We start from the raw sequence: 14,703 nt of genomic DNA on the forward strand, positions 1-14,703 counted from the left end.
TTCTACATTCTAGCGGTTGCACCTTTTAAGTCGCAGGTGGTCTTGCCTCTGCTGCTTCAGCGTAGCGTTGGGTTCGCTCTCTTGCAGACTTGCCTCATTTTGATTTTACCATTGCCAACATGACTGCCCTTTTACATTTTTAGCCTTTTCCCTTTCATCGTTCTGACTTTTTTGAGATATCACACTATCGGAATGGACCACATTTGAAACAAGGGACTGATGGGTTGGTTGGTTGGACCAAACAGACCAGAAGTCTCCGTTCGGCTGCCTCCAAACATGACTTCGTCACAGTCGCATTCGCGCCTAACACCCGAGAAAATTCATATCACCTATACGTCTTGGATGGAGGCTCTGGAATCCCTCCTCCCGCCGACCGCACGAGCGCGCGGCCTGGCTTGGAGCGTAATCTAAGTTCAGCTTCCGCGCTCGCTCGTGACAGCCGACCCGAAAGGGCACTCTCCTCTGACATGTGAAAGCTGCGTTGTTCTTCTCATGTTTACCGCCGGCGTCTCAGGTCTTGACCTGCCTTCAGGTCTATTGTCAGAACAGCCCATAGCTCGTTGACACACATGATTAACGCGGCCGGGAAAACATTTACTACTCGCAAGCAACCGAGATCGTGATGGAAAACCAATCACTCTGATTTGCGCTGCAGGTGTGTGTAATCATTGAGAACACTCAATTTTTTCGAACAACTTATTTAACCATACAGTATATCTATCACGCTATCACTAAAGACCCACCCAGATGTGCCCTGGGCCATGTTGCACAGCCCACAGACACGCACCCAATCATAATTTCAGTACATACAATAGCAAACTGCTGCTAAATAATTCTTCACACAGATGTGTAGATACGCTCAGGATCCGCTCGCAAAATAACTCAGCAAACGTGCTCAGCTACCCCCCCCCCCCCCCCCCCCCCCCCTCTCTCCGCACCCTGCCCACAGGATCGTGAAGTCACCCATCCGTCTGATTTCAGACCTCACACAGCCCCTGTTCGGCTTCCGCATGCGTGACTTGGCGCGGTAAACGCGCTCGTCAGCAGTCAAAGAACACACATACGTCTGTCCAGGACCACGATCCGTCTCAATCCCGAGCCGCGAACACCGAACTCGGGTGAAAGACAACTTAATATCAACGTAGCATAATTCGAGAGCGCAGTCTCCATACGCTAGACACATCATAGCAGCGCATGTCTTTACCTCCTATGACACTGTAGCACACTGCGCATTGCTCCTCACACGACATTACACGACCCTTTAACTAAACGTAACTACACATCCCTTCTCTCGCCTCGTCGCGTGACCAGCCATCTAAAACCTTCTCAATATTATTCTTACTTCACAACATTTTTTTTAATGAGATCTAATTTACACCTCCCACAGCACCTCACCTCACACCCGTCCCACCATCAACATACGCAGACGTCCTCAACACTATCTTGACCATGTTCATCACTCAATTTACCATTCTCATCCCCTCTTTTCGAATTACGTACAAACGTAGCCTCTATCTAAACACCAATCAACTCGTCTTTCTCGCACTTTCAACAGTAAATTAAAGTTTACACCCCCCCAGAAATACCAAACGCAATTAATGAGTCAAACTTTTATACAGAGCATCAAGCACATACGACACTCACACCAATATTCAAAGCCTGATCCACATTTACTACCTCCACCTTGAATTAAGTATTATTACCATTGCCCCAACATTCTGCCAGCACTCGATTTCGACCTATTTTTCCGCTCTTAACTGTTGTTACTAGCGGTCGAATATCACTATCTATAGGTTGCATAAATTTCCACATAAAAAAATCTCGCGCGCCGTTTAGAGACTCCTATATCCGAACATCATTAGGCAAGAGCAAGTGATAGTTGTTGAATAACTCATCCATCAAGTCTGGGGGGCAAGGTCACCCCTTTCTTTCCTTCTTTCAGCAGCAGACGGCGAAATTTAGCTACCACTGTAAAAAATAGCTATCAACTTAACATCACCAATCGCGAAACATATCTTCAAATACACACACTCTCACTCAATTACACAGTGGTCCCGCTGAGAACATGAACTTCAATATTACAGTTCTTAATCCAATAACGACCAAGACAAGTACTAAATGCTCAAACTAATCACATAGCGCCTTACAAAGCGAGCGTCCGAGCGCCGGTGGCGGCGGCATGTCAAAGCAACATAACTGTCAATCTAAACAGCCGTCCACTCAGCCCTGGGACCAGAATGCTGACCGAGCGAGGTGGCGCAGTGGTTCGACACTGGACTCGCATTCGGGAGGACGACGGTTCAATCCCGCGTCCGGCCATCCTGATTTGGGTTTTCCGTGATTTCCCTAAATCACTCCAGGCAGATGCCGGGATGGTTCCTCTGAAAGGGCACGGCCGACGTCCTTCCCCATCCTTCCCTAATCCGATGAGACCGATGACCACGCTGTCTGGTCTCCTTCCCCAAAAACCAACAACAACAACCAGAATGCTGAAGTGGGCTCTCTCTTTCTATAACTGCTCTCCAGCTATTGTCTAACGACATACAGTGCACAAATGGATTCCTGAATAGCGCAGATCTCTATCCCTCCCTCCCTCCCTCCTCCCCCCCCCCCCACTCGCATCGCCAACAGGACATGTGAAAAGTGTCTCCCCCAGCCAGCGAACCTGACGTCATTCACCCTTCGCTGACAATTTCCACTCGCAAATCTTAAACACTCGCATATATAAAACCATATTCACTCCGGCCAAAACTTACTTAATAATATTAAAAAATCATTCTCCCTTTCTAAGCGTAGATGAGTATGCATTTATCTTCACCCATTAGATCTCTGCAATTTTAGTCGGAGAAAGACATGTCTATTACCTTCTGCAGCCTGTATAGAAACAGGACGACCTCAGTTACTGCAACAGGACCTTCTTTTGACCATTCGCCAGAAATGAGCGCAATGTTGTACGTCGCAAACGAGATACAACAGATCCTAAACGCCCTATCATCTTTATCCCCTACCATCAAACAGTGAAAAAGTCACGAAGGCACCAATGCGATCCACCTCCAGCGGGGACAAACGGAATTCACAATACTCTCCCCGAATAACTCAGAGTGCGACCATCCAAGAATTCCTGACACCTCAAACAGCTCACCAAGTCAAACTGCAGCTGCCTATATGAACAAGATCATATTAAATATACAGACGCTGCACAGACCACTTTAAAGTTTGACCACCCATACTCTAAGCGAATGAGAAGCTACCTCTGACCCTTGTTCAAACAATGTTTTCTAACACGCTTTTGCACACTGCCGAGCATTTCGTCCTTCTGCCGCGACTTCGAAGTCAGTGTCTGATTCTAAACAGACATTAACACGGACTGAAGCGCGGCCTCTCACAGGAAACTATACCTTGCAGCTTGTAAATCATTCAATGTTATTCTGTCGACTGTATGAATAGGATTTCAAATAAAGGACAGCCACAACACAAGGAAACTAAAAGAGCCTGGTGGCGTTGTGGCGACTTCCCTCGAAAATGATTGACCACTTCTACATTTAAACTCGTATGTCGCAGTGACCGAATAGTTTATAACTCTGTGTTCCATTTCTAGTGATGGTGATCCCGAACTTGTGTGCAAAAATGACCCGTTTTCGGTGCTAGCAACCCCGGAAGTTGCGGTCCATCAACCAAAATTTGACTGAAAATGCTTGTTTGAGTTGGGGGACAATCATTATGTCGTACCCAATGCACTGATGCGGTGGATAAGACACCACCGATCTTCTGTAATATTATCCATCACAGCTGATACTGTAAAATTTTTTGCGATAAGTCCAACACTGGCCTATCATGTTATAGCTAGTTTTCCTAATTTCAGTATCATAGCTAAACCATACATCCTCTGCTTTGCAAGTATCATTGCGAACATTCATAGATGACTGCTCAGCACGTCCATTCACACTTAATTCTCGAACACACAAAAAACGATCAAAGAAATATCTATAGCGTTGTCTGGTATACTAAGACCTCGCACATAGTACTCGATCAATTTCTCTGCGTATGGCGGTCACAGAGCTATCTCGCCCTCTTACGTTAAAAGACCATTCTCACCTCGGCATTGACCTACCCCGCAACATCGCTACCCAATTATTCCTCAGCCGAGCAGACGAATACAGCTACACTCCACCTCTCTTGACTGAATAGAGCTTTCCTAGTCCTAAACCCTCCAAGTGCACCACATTTCTCGAAATGTAACAAAGTCTTGGAGCTTAGTACACCACATCGATCTATAGTAACAGATCTCAAAGTGCCTTAATTTAATAGCATACAGTTAAGAACAAGAACGGAGTGCTATTTATACACAACGTAGTTCGACGCACTTTTACGTAAGTCGTCCAATCTATCATGTGTAAAATATTGTTCTAGAGTCCATGATTGGTGCATCGAAGGTTCCGGTGGGAGAGGGGGAGAGAACATAAACACACACACACTCCTAAGACGAGAACGTTTAGCACTTAAAAACGGGCGATAACCTTAGATCGCTTACTTTTCCGTCCTGTCAGACATAATGCTCAGCGTAAGGGAAGCGGGGAGAAGGATCTCTCCCCCCCAATCGTAAAACTTTTCCTCTCTAATACGAGCCCCCATATGGCCCTGCGGACACGTCTAGTGCCCAATGATCACATACAATGACGAGTCAGAAATTATAATTTTGATGTAGACCTGATGGAGTAATAGTAGAATTATTAGTAGCCGGTACATCCTACAGGCAAACAGATACGCTTAACAGCAGCGTCCAACATGTGAAAATTAAGTCGTCCCGTCACCAACTCTGTAAACACCCATCCCTCGAGTAAGTGTGTACACAATGAATACAGCCTCTCACAAATACCCACATCTTAGTAATGACGCTGAAGTCTCGATTTTACACCAAGCATGCGACAGGGTGGGGAACGCGTAAATCAAATTGCGTTTAGAGGAATGTGTCAACTTTCATCACACATGAGATGGAAGTCCTCTAATGACAGACGGGTTCACCGTCAACGACCGCAAGTAGACAGTGCTTTAAACCACATACGGAACACGTACCTGCATACGACTAGAACGCAGGCTATATCACGTGACTAAAGCATCCAAATAGAATACTGGAAAAAATCGACCTTCAGCAACTAGTCCTACTCTAGAATAAATGAGTCAACGTTTGAATCGTACCTAGTTGCACCTCTATCTCAATCGATCATCCCGTACACTCTGTTATCCTTCAACACAGATGTAAGTTTAGACGTGAATGATTCTCTGTCCTCCTGAAAAGCATCAAATACAGTATTGAACTCGCGTGTATCACTGCTACCTCAGTAGACATACTCTATAATACGAACTCAACGTGAAAAAATTAACTACCTTCCTTAATCCGCTCGCTTCGATGTCATCGTTTCCCTACATTCCTCTTGCTGCCGCATACTTGACCCCATGTACAAACTCCTCCCTGCGGACCAGAAGATAAAGTACGTTCTCATTTTCACCGCATTTCGGTGTATATTAAGTTAGTTTATACCTATGCGCTAATCAGTTTTCGCATTTCTTTCGATTTTGTCAGATCCATCCATTCGACCGCGACATAACCTATCGTTCTGTGTTCTAAAATTGCCTGTAAATGTAACCAAGGCGTATTCAGTCACCTCTTTTCATTTCATCTACACTGCTGGCCATTAAAGTTGCTACACGAAGAAGAAATGCAGATGATAAACGGGTATTCATTGGACAAATATATTATACTAGAACTGACATGTGATCACATTTTCACGCAATTTGGGTGCATAGATCCTGAGAAATCAGTACCCAGAACAACCACCTCTGGCCGTAACAACGGCCTTGATAAGCCTGGGCATTGAGTGAAACAGAGCTTGGATGGCGTGTACAGGTACAGCTGCCCATGCAGCTTCAACATGATACCACAATTCACCAAGAGTAGTGACTGGCGTATTGTGACGAGCCAGTAGCTCGGCCACCATTGACCACACGTTTTCAATTGGTGAGAGATCTGATGTATGTGCTGGCCAGGGCAGCAGTCGAACATTTTCTGTATCTAGAAAGGCCCGTACAGGACCTGCAACATCCGGCCGTGCATCATCCTGCTGAAATGTAGGGTTTCGCAGGGATCGAATGAAGGGTAGAGCCACGGGTCGTAACACATTTGAAATGTAACGTCCACTGTCCAAAGTGCCGTCAATGCGAACAAGAGGTGACCGAGAGGTGTATCCAATGGCACCCCATACCATCACGCCGGCTGATACGCCAGTATGGCGTTGACGAATACACGCTTCCAATGTGCGTTCACCGCGATGTCGCCAAACACGGATGCGGCCATCATGGTGCTGTAAACAGAACCTGGATTCACCCAGGTTCGTCGTTGAGTACACCATCGCAGGCGCTCCTGTCTGTGATGCAGCTTCAAGGGTAACCGCAGCCATGGTCTCCGAGCTGATAGTCTATGCTACTTCAAACGTCGTCGAACTGTTCGTGCAGAAGGTTGTTGTCTTGCAAACGTCCCCATCTGTTGACTCTGGGATCGAGATGTGGCTGCACCATCAGTTACAGTCATGCGTGTAAGATGCCTGTCATGTCGACTGCTAGTGGTACGAGGCCGTTGGGATCCAGCGCGGCGTTCCGTATTACACTCTTGAACCCACCGATTCCATCTTCTGCTAACAGCCATTGGCTCTCGACCAACTGAGCAGCAATGTCGCGATACGATAAACCGCAATCGCTATAGGCTACAGTCTGACATTTATCAAAGTCGGAAACGTGATGGTACGCATTTCTCCTCCTCACAGAAGGCATCACAACAATGTATCACCAGGCAACGCCTGTCAGCTGCTGTTTGTGTATGAGAAATCGGTTGGAAACTTTCCTCCTGTCAGCACGTTGTAGGTGTCGTCTCCGGCGGCAACGTTGTATGAATGCTGTGAAAAGCTAATAATTTGCATATCACAGCATCTTCTTCCTGTGGGTTAAATTTAGCGTCTGTATAGCACGTCATCTACATGGTGTAGCAATTTTAATAGCCAGTAGTGTATTTACGAACTGCGTAGCACACAAAACCACACAATATCGACCCTCATTACCAGCAAAGAATCCAGCAAAGCATCTTTGCTTGTCTCTCATTATAAGTAATATCGCTGTATGTAAGTTCGAAAGTCCCTGAGCCCATATTAAAGGCGTTTTATGAAAGCGGAGCGGTGGACAGCATCCGAATTCTGTAGCTTCTAAACTGTGCGCTTTCCACTCCTACGTCTCTTACTGAAACCGTGTGCAACACATCACTTACCTTTCCGTACTCGAGCCACGGCACATACTACGGCCTCCTCTTTACCTCGGGCACAGCGACATGAACACTTCCGACACGCTCCGTCATCTTAAAGCGACTCAAGGGATGCGTTTCCGCGGATACGAACTTAGCGATCATCAACTGTCTTTCATTGTTGCGTGTGCCGTGGCTTCTGCAATGTAAATGTCTTTCTATTCGATCTTTACATGTAATCGAGTAGGCACTGGATATCAGAAGCTGTTGATTCGGAAACTTCATTTTTGTGTCGTAACCACGTGTTTCATCTCACTTACCTGATGTGCTTCCTTTGAGAATGCTATACGCCTACATCATCATACAGGAGCTGACGTCACGGCTTAGGAATGGTGTGAGGTAAAGTCATCAAACTTAATATTTTTGCTCATAACTTTATGTGATCAGAAAGCAATCAGTCATACATACATTTCAAATATATAGCAATTTCTGATTAAAAGCAACAATAACTCCAATTTTCCTTTCATGTGAAAACGTACCGTACTTCAAAATTTGTTATAATCATTCCACAAACGAAGACTAGAAGTGAAGATAGCCTTAATTACAGCTATTCCCATTAGAAATTGCATTTCGCAAATATTAAGCTGAATGCTTTTAACAAACGCATAAGAGAGTCGGTACAAGTGACGGTATTGTCTTTTGACTACATAAAGGCAAAATGCTTTACTGCAGTTGATAGGCAAAACATCAAGTGCAAAATTTTCATAAAAATGTCTGCTGTCGTCCTGCAGGACAACAAGTGGATGCTATATAAAGAAACCGTAATCTTTAATGATTGTTGTTTCATGTCACCCCAGGCAAGTAGAAGATTCTAAATAGCACTGTTGTGCCGAGTTATGAAAAATTATGTTCGAAAATTTATGTAGCAATCTTCCCAGAAGTTTCGTAGCAGATTAGAATACAGAAAAGTGTTGGTAATTGTGCAGAGCCACTTCTTGTCGATATGATTCACTTAAATTGGAATTTAACTATAACGGTGATAGTATTATTGGCCAGACACTTTTTGTTACTGAATGTGCATCCTGTGTATTCGTCCACGTGATGAATAGCTTTGATAAACTACCAAGATGTCGCTTACATTCTACCAATTAATGTCTTTGAGTAATTTATGATTACATGTATCGTGGTTGTATCGTGGATGTATCGTGATTGTGGTTTATGGTGTGGGTTCCTGTTGTCATGTCCTAGTTCATGAACCACGGGCAACGTATGAGTGGCCAAGTAAGTGGTCCTGACAGTGACATAGAGCCATCCATCTGTCCTTTACTCTAACAACTGAGCACTATGGGACTTAACATCTGTGGTCATCAGTCCCCTAGAACTTGGAACTACTTAAACCTAACAAACCTAAGGACATCACAAACATCCATGCCCGAGGCAGGATTCGAACCTGCGACCGTAGCAGTCGCGCGGTTTCTGACTCAGCGCCTAGACCGCCGCGGCCGGCAGTAAAGGAAAAGGACAGTGTTCTGCTCATGGGTGAATTTAATGCCACGATTGGAAATCGAACAGAAGGGTATGAAAAGGTTATGAGTAAATTTGGAGAGGATATGGAGGCCAACAGGAACGTGAAACAACTCTTGGATTTCTGTGCCAGTATGGGCTTAGTAATCACAAACTCATTTTTTAATCATAAGAACATTCACCGGTATACTTGGGAAGGCAGGGGAACCAGATCTGTCATTGACTATACAATAACAGATCAGTAATTCAGGAAGGCTGTGATGGGGACACGTGTATTCAAGGGATTCTTTGATGACACTGATCACTATTTAATCTGCAGTGGAATTGGTATTGTGAGGCCGAAAGTACAGCAGGTCAGGTCCATATGTAGGAGGATAAAAGTGGAGAAACTTCATGATAAGGAAATCGGGCACAAGTATATAAGTGATCTCAGAAAGGTACCAGTTAGGTGAATGTAGGCAATTACAGTCATTGGAAAAGGAATGGACAAGGTACAGGGATACAGTACTAGAAGTGGCTAAAGAATGTCTTGGAACAGTAGTGTGTAAAGGTAGGATGAAGCAAACAGCTTGGTGGAATGACACAGTCAAGGCAGCCTGTAAAAGGAAAAGGAAGGCGTATCAAAAATGGCTACATACTAGAACTCAGGTAGACAGAGAAAGTTATATTGAAGAAAGAAACAAAGCCAAACAGATAATTGCAGCATCCAAGAAGAATCTTGGGAAGACTTTGGAAACAGGTTCGAGACTTTGGGTCAAGCTGCTGGAAAACCATTCTAGAGTGTAATTAGCAGTCTTTGAAAGGGAGGTAAGAAGGAAATGACAAGTATTAAGGACAGATCAGGAAAACTGCTGGTGAATCCTGTTGATGCCTTGGGCGGATGGAGGGAATATTTTGAAGAGTTGCTCAATGTAGGTGAAAATATGATGAGTAATGTTTCAGATTTCGATGTACGATGAGTTAGGAATGATGATGGAAATAGGATCACATTTGACGAAGTGGAGAAAATGGTCAATAGATTGCAGGACAACAAAGCGGCTGGGGTGGATGAAATTAAGTCGGAACTCATCAAATACAGTGGAATGTCAGGTCGTAAATGGCTACACAGGATAACTGAAATGGCCTGGGAGTCGGGACAGGTTCCATCAGACTGGACGAAAGCAGTAATCACATCAATCTTAAAACATGGAAACAGAAAAGATTGATTAAAGAGATACCTCTGTAGTTGTTACAGCTTTGTGGGTAAAATCTTCTGAGGTATTGTTGAAAGGAAAGGGCGAGTATTAGTTGAGGACAAATTGGATGAAAATCAGTGTGGGTTTAGGCCTCTTAGAGGTTGTCAGGACCAGATCTTTAGCTTACGGCAAATAATGGAGAAGTGTTATGAGTGGAACAGGGAATTGTATCTATGCTTTATAGATCTAGAAAAGGCATATGACCGGGCTCCTAGAAGGAAGTTACTGTCTGTTCTACGAGATTAACTGCTGCCTGACTATCTATGTGAAGACCTTTTTGGAATAGTAGGCAAACTTTTGCAAGCAATTAGTTGACGGTAAATTGAGTTCAGGGTTCAGAGTAGTTTCAGGGGTAAAACAAGGCTGCAAACTGTCTCCACTGTTGTTCGTATTATTTATGGATCATAAGTTGAAAACAATAGACTGGCTGGGTGAGATAAAGATATGCGAACACAAAATAAGCAGTCTCGCGTATGTGGATGACTTAGTTTGCAAACTTTCAATCGAATCTGCCATCATAACTAATATTTCAGAGCTAGATCAGAAACGTAAGGACTATGGTATGAAGATTAACATCTCAAAAACGAAAGTAATGACAGTGGGAAAGAGATATAAACGGATTGAGTGCCAAATAGGAGGAACAAAGTTAGAACAGGTGGACAGTTTCAAGTACTTAGGATGCATATTCTCACAGGATGGCAACATACTGAAAGAACTGGAAGCGAGGTGTAGCAAAGCTAATGCAGTGAGCGCTCAGCTACGATCTACTCTATTCTGCAAGAAGGAAGTCAGTACCAAGACTAATTTATCTGTGCACCGTTCAATCTTTCGACCAACTTTATTCTATAGGAGCGAAAGCTGGGTGGATTCAGGTTACCTTATTAATAAGGTTGAGGTTACGGATATGAAAGTAGCTAGGATGATTGCAGGTACTAGTAGATGGGAACATGGCAGGAGGGTGTCCACAATGAGGAAATCAAAGAAAAACTGGGAATGAACTCATTAGATGTAGCAGTCAGGGCGAACAGGCTTAGATGGTGGGGTCATGTTACACGCATGGGAGAAGCAAGGTTACCCAAGAGACTCACGGGTTCAGCAGTAAAGGGTAGGAGGAGTCGGGGTAGACCAAGTAGAAGATAGCTGTATTGGGTTAAGAATGATTTTGAAGTAATAGGCTTATCATCAGAAGAGGCATCAATGTTAGCACCGAATAGGGGATCATGGAGGTATTTTATAAGGGGGACTATGCTCCGGACTGAACGCTGAAAGGCATAATCAGTCTTGGATGATGATGAGGATGAGGATGATGATGATGATGATGTATCGTGATTATGCAATACTGGCATAATGAAGATAAAATGGATTCACTCAGTAACTTTTTCATTCTGATGCCAATTTTTTACTAACCCTGACTGCTTCAGCGTAAACTTCGTATGTGAATTCTCTAGGAACGGCATTATTTACATTGAACGTATCGCCACCTGTATTCTGTTGTTATTTTCGCCAGTTACGCAATTAACTGAATCACCATGCTCTATAAGAGCAGTTATATCTAAAAAATTAAAATAAAAAGTAAACAAAAATGGCCATGAGACTTAGTGCTTTGTACCGCACCCTTGTTAAGTACGTGACGGTAGCAAGAAGAAAGCTTCAGACCATGAGTCATGGTTACCGTATGACAGATACACTCTGATGCAGTAGCTAGATGCAAGTGGTTACGAATGTCGCCGAAAGGAGTCAGCTTCTTATGGACTACGAAATTAGCAAGTAGTTTAAACATATTTTGGAAACAAAACTTTAATAATAATTATTGACAGTCGTAATAAGCATAATAACTAATTAGTTTATTAATCTGAATGATTGCGTGAGTCGGAAGTAAGATATTAAATGATAAGTACACGTTAGCGTGAGAACTGTGATTGTGCAGGAACGGTGAATTATACTGACAAGGGAATTTTGTAATGTACAACTAGCTAGACTATGGGGTTGAGAAAACAAGAAACACAGATCGATAATTCTGTTACTGTACCCTCCGTTGTTGTTGTTGTCGTCGTCGTCTTCAGTCCTGAGACTGGTTTGATGCAGCTCTCCATGCTACTCTATCCTGTGCAAGCTTCATCATCTCCCAGTTTTTAATGCAACCTACATCCTTCTGAATATGCGTAGTGTATTCATCTCTTCGTCTCCCTCTACGATTTTTACCCTCCACGCTGCCCTCCAATGCTAAATTTGTGATCCCTTGATGCCTCAGAACACGTCCTACCAACCGGTCCCTTCTTCTTGTCAAGTTGTGCCACAAACTCCTCTTCTCCCCAATTCTATTCAATACCTCCTCATTAGTTACGTGATCTACCAATCTAATCTTCAGCATTCGTCTGTAGCACCACATTTCGAAAGCTTCTATTCTCTTCTTGTCCAAACTGGTTCTCGTCCATGTTTCACTTCCATACGTGGCTACACTCCATACGAATACTTTCAGAAACGACTTCCTGACACACAAATCTATACTCAATGTTAGAAGATTTCTCTTCTTCAGAAACGCTTTCCTTGCCATTGCCAGTCTACATTTTATGTCCCCTCTACTTCAACCATCTTCAGTATTTTTGCTCGCCAAATAGCAAAACTCTTTACTACTTTAAGTGTCTCATTTCCTAATCTAATTCCCTCAGCGTCACCCGACTTAATTTGACTACATTCCATTATCCTCGTTTTGCTTTTGTTGATGTTCATCTTATATCCTCCCTTCAAGACACTGTCTATTCCGTTCAACTGCTCTTCCAAGTCCTTTGAGGTTCGCCGATGACATTGTAATTGTCAGAGACAGCAAAGTTTTTAGTTCTTCTCCATGGATTTTAATTCCTTTTCCGAACTTTTCTTTTGTTTCCTTTACTGCTTGCTCAATATACAGATTGAATAACATCGGGGAGAGGCTACAACCATGTCTCACTCCCTTCCCAACCACTGCTTCCCTTTCGTGCCCGTCGACTCTTATAACTGCCATCTGGTTTCTGTACGAATTGCAAATAGCCATTCGCTCTCTGTATTTTACCCCTGCCACCTTCAGAATTTCAGAGAGAGTATTCCAGTCAACACTGTCGAAAACTTTCTCCAAGTCGACAAATGCTAGAAACGTAGGTTTGCCTTTTCTTAGTCTAGCTTCTATGATAAGTCGTAGGGTCTGGATTCCGTGGAAATATGGGAACACGTGAGGCAATACAAACTGATCTTCCCGGAGGTCGGCTTCTACCAGTTTTTCCATTCGTCTGTAAGGAATTCGCGTTAGTATTTTGCAGCCGTGTGATAGTAAACTGATAGTTCGGTAATTTTCACATCTGTCAACGCGTGCTTTCTTTGGAATTGGAATTATTGTATTCTTCTTGAAGGCTGAGGGTATTTAGCCTGGATCATACATTTTGCACACCAGATGGTAGAGTTTTGTTAGGACTGGCTCTCCCAAGGCCGTCAGCAGGTCTAATGGAATGTTGTCTACTCCTGGGGCCTTGTTTCGACTCAGGTCTTTCAGTGCTCTGTCAAACTCTTCACGCAGTATCGTGTCTCCCATTTCATCTTCATCTACATTCTCTTCCCTTTCTATAACATTGACCTCAAGTACATCGCCCTTGTATAGTCCCTTTATATACTCCTTCCACCTTTCTGCTTTCCCTTCTTTGCTTAGAACTGGGTTTCCATCTGAGCTCTTGATACTGATACAAGGGGTTCTCTTTTCTCCAAAGGACTCTTTAATTTTCCTTTATACAGTATCTATCTAACCCCTAGTGAGATAAGCCTTTATATCCTTACATTTGTCCTGTAGCCAAGCCTCCTTAGCCATTTTGCACTTCCTGTCGATCTCATTTTTGAGACGTTTGTATTCCTTTTTGCCTGCTTCATTTACTGCATTTTTGTATTTTCTTCTTTAATCAATTAAATTCAATATTTCTTCTGTTACCCAAGGGTTTCTGCTAGCCCTCGTCTATTTACCTATTTGATCCTGTGCTGCCTTCACTATTTCATCCCTCAAAGCTGCCCATTCTTCTTCTACTGTATTTCCTTCCCCCATTCCTGTCAATTGTTCCCTTATGCTCCCCCTGAAACCCTGTACTACCTCTGGTTTAGTCAGTTTATCCAGGTCCCATCTCCTTAAATTCCCACCTTTTCGTAGTTTCTTCAGTTTTAATCTACAGTTCATAACCAATAGATTGTGGTCAGAGTCCACATCTGCCCCTGGAAAAGTCCTACAATTTAAAACCTGGTTCCCAAAACTGTGTCGCACCATTATATAAACTATCTGAAGCCTGTCAGTATCTCCAGGGACTATACAGTTATTGAACCGGAAAATTGATGGTTAGATGGGAAGGCGAGCGAAGTACCCATGCACCACAGAGCGTTACAGTTTCTAATGAGTTAAATCATGGATGTTTAATCAGATGAGTGCTATAACTGATTTGATTTCAGTGTAACTAAAATCCTAGGAAAAAAATGTTTTACTGATGATACTCTATAGCGCTTCATAATGAGAGCAAGGAGTATCGGAAAGATATTCTTAAAAATAAAATTAACCTACTCTAATTATGAAAGTTTTATTACACGTACACTTGCCAATAGTGGTAAGAAATGGTACAAGAATCCTTCTTGGAAGGGTGTGAATTTGAAGCGGAT

This window comes from Schistocerca americana, unplaced genomic scaffold (genome assembly GCF_021461395.2).
Source record: "Schistocerca americana isolate TAMUIC-IGC-003095 unplaced genomic scaffold, iqSchAmer2.1 HiC_scaffold_14, whole genome shotgun sequence".
NCBI lineage: Eukaryota > Metazoa > Arthropoda > Insecta > Orthoptera > Acrididae > Schistocerca > Schistocerca americana.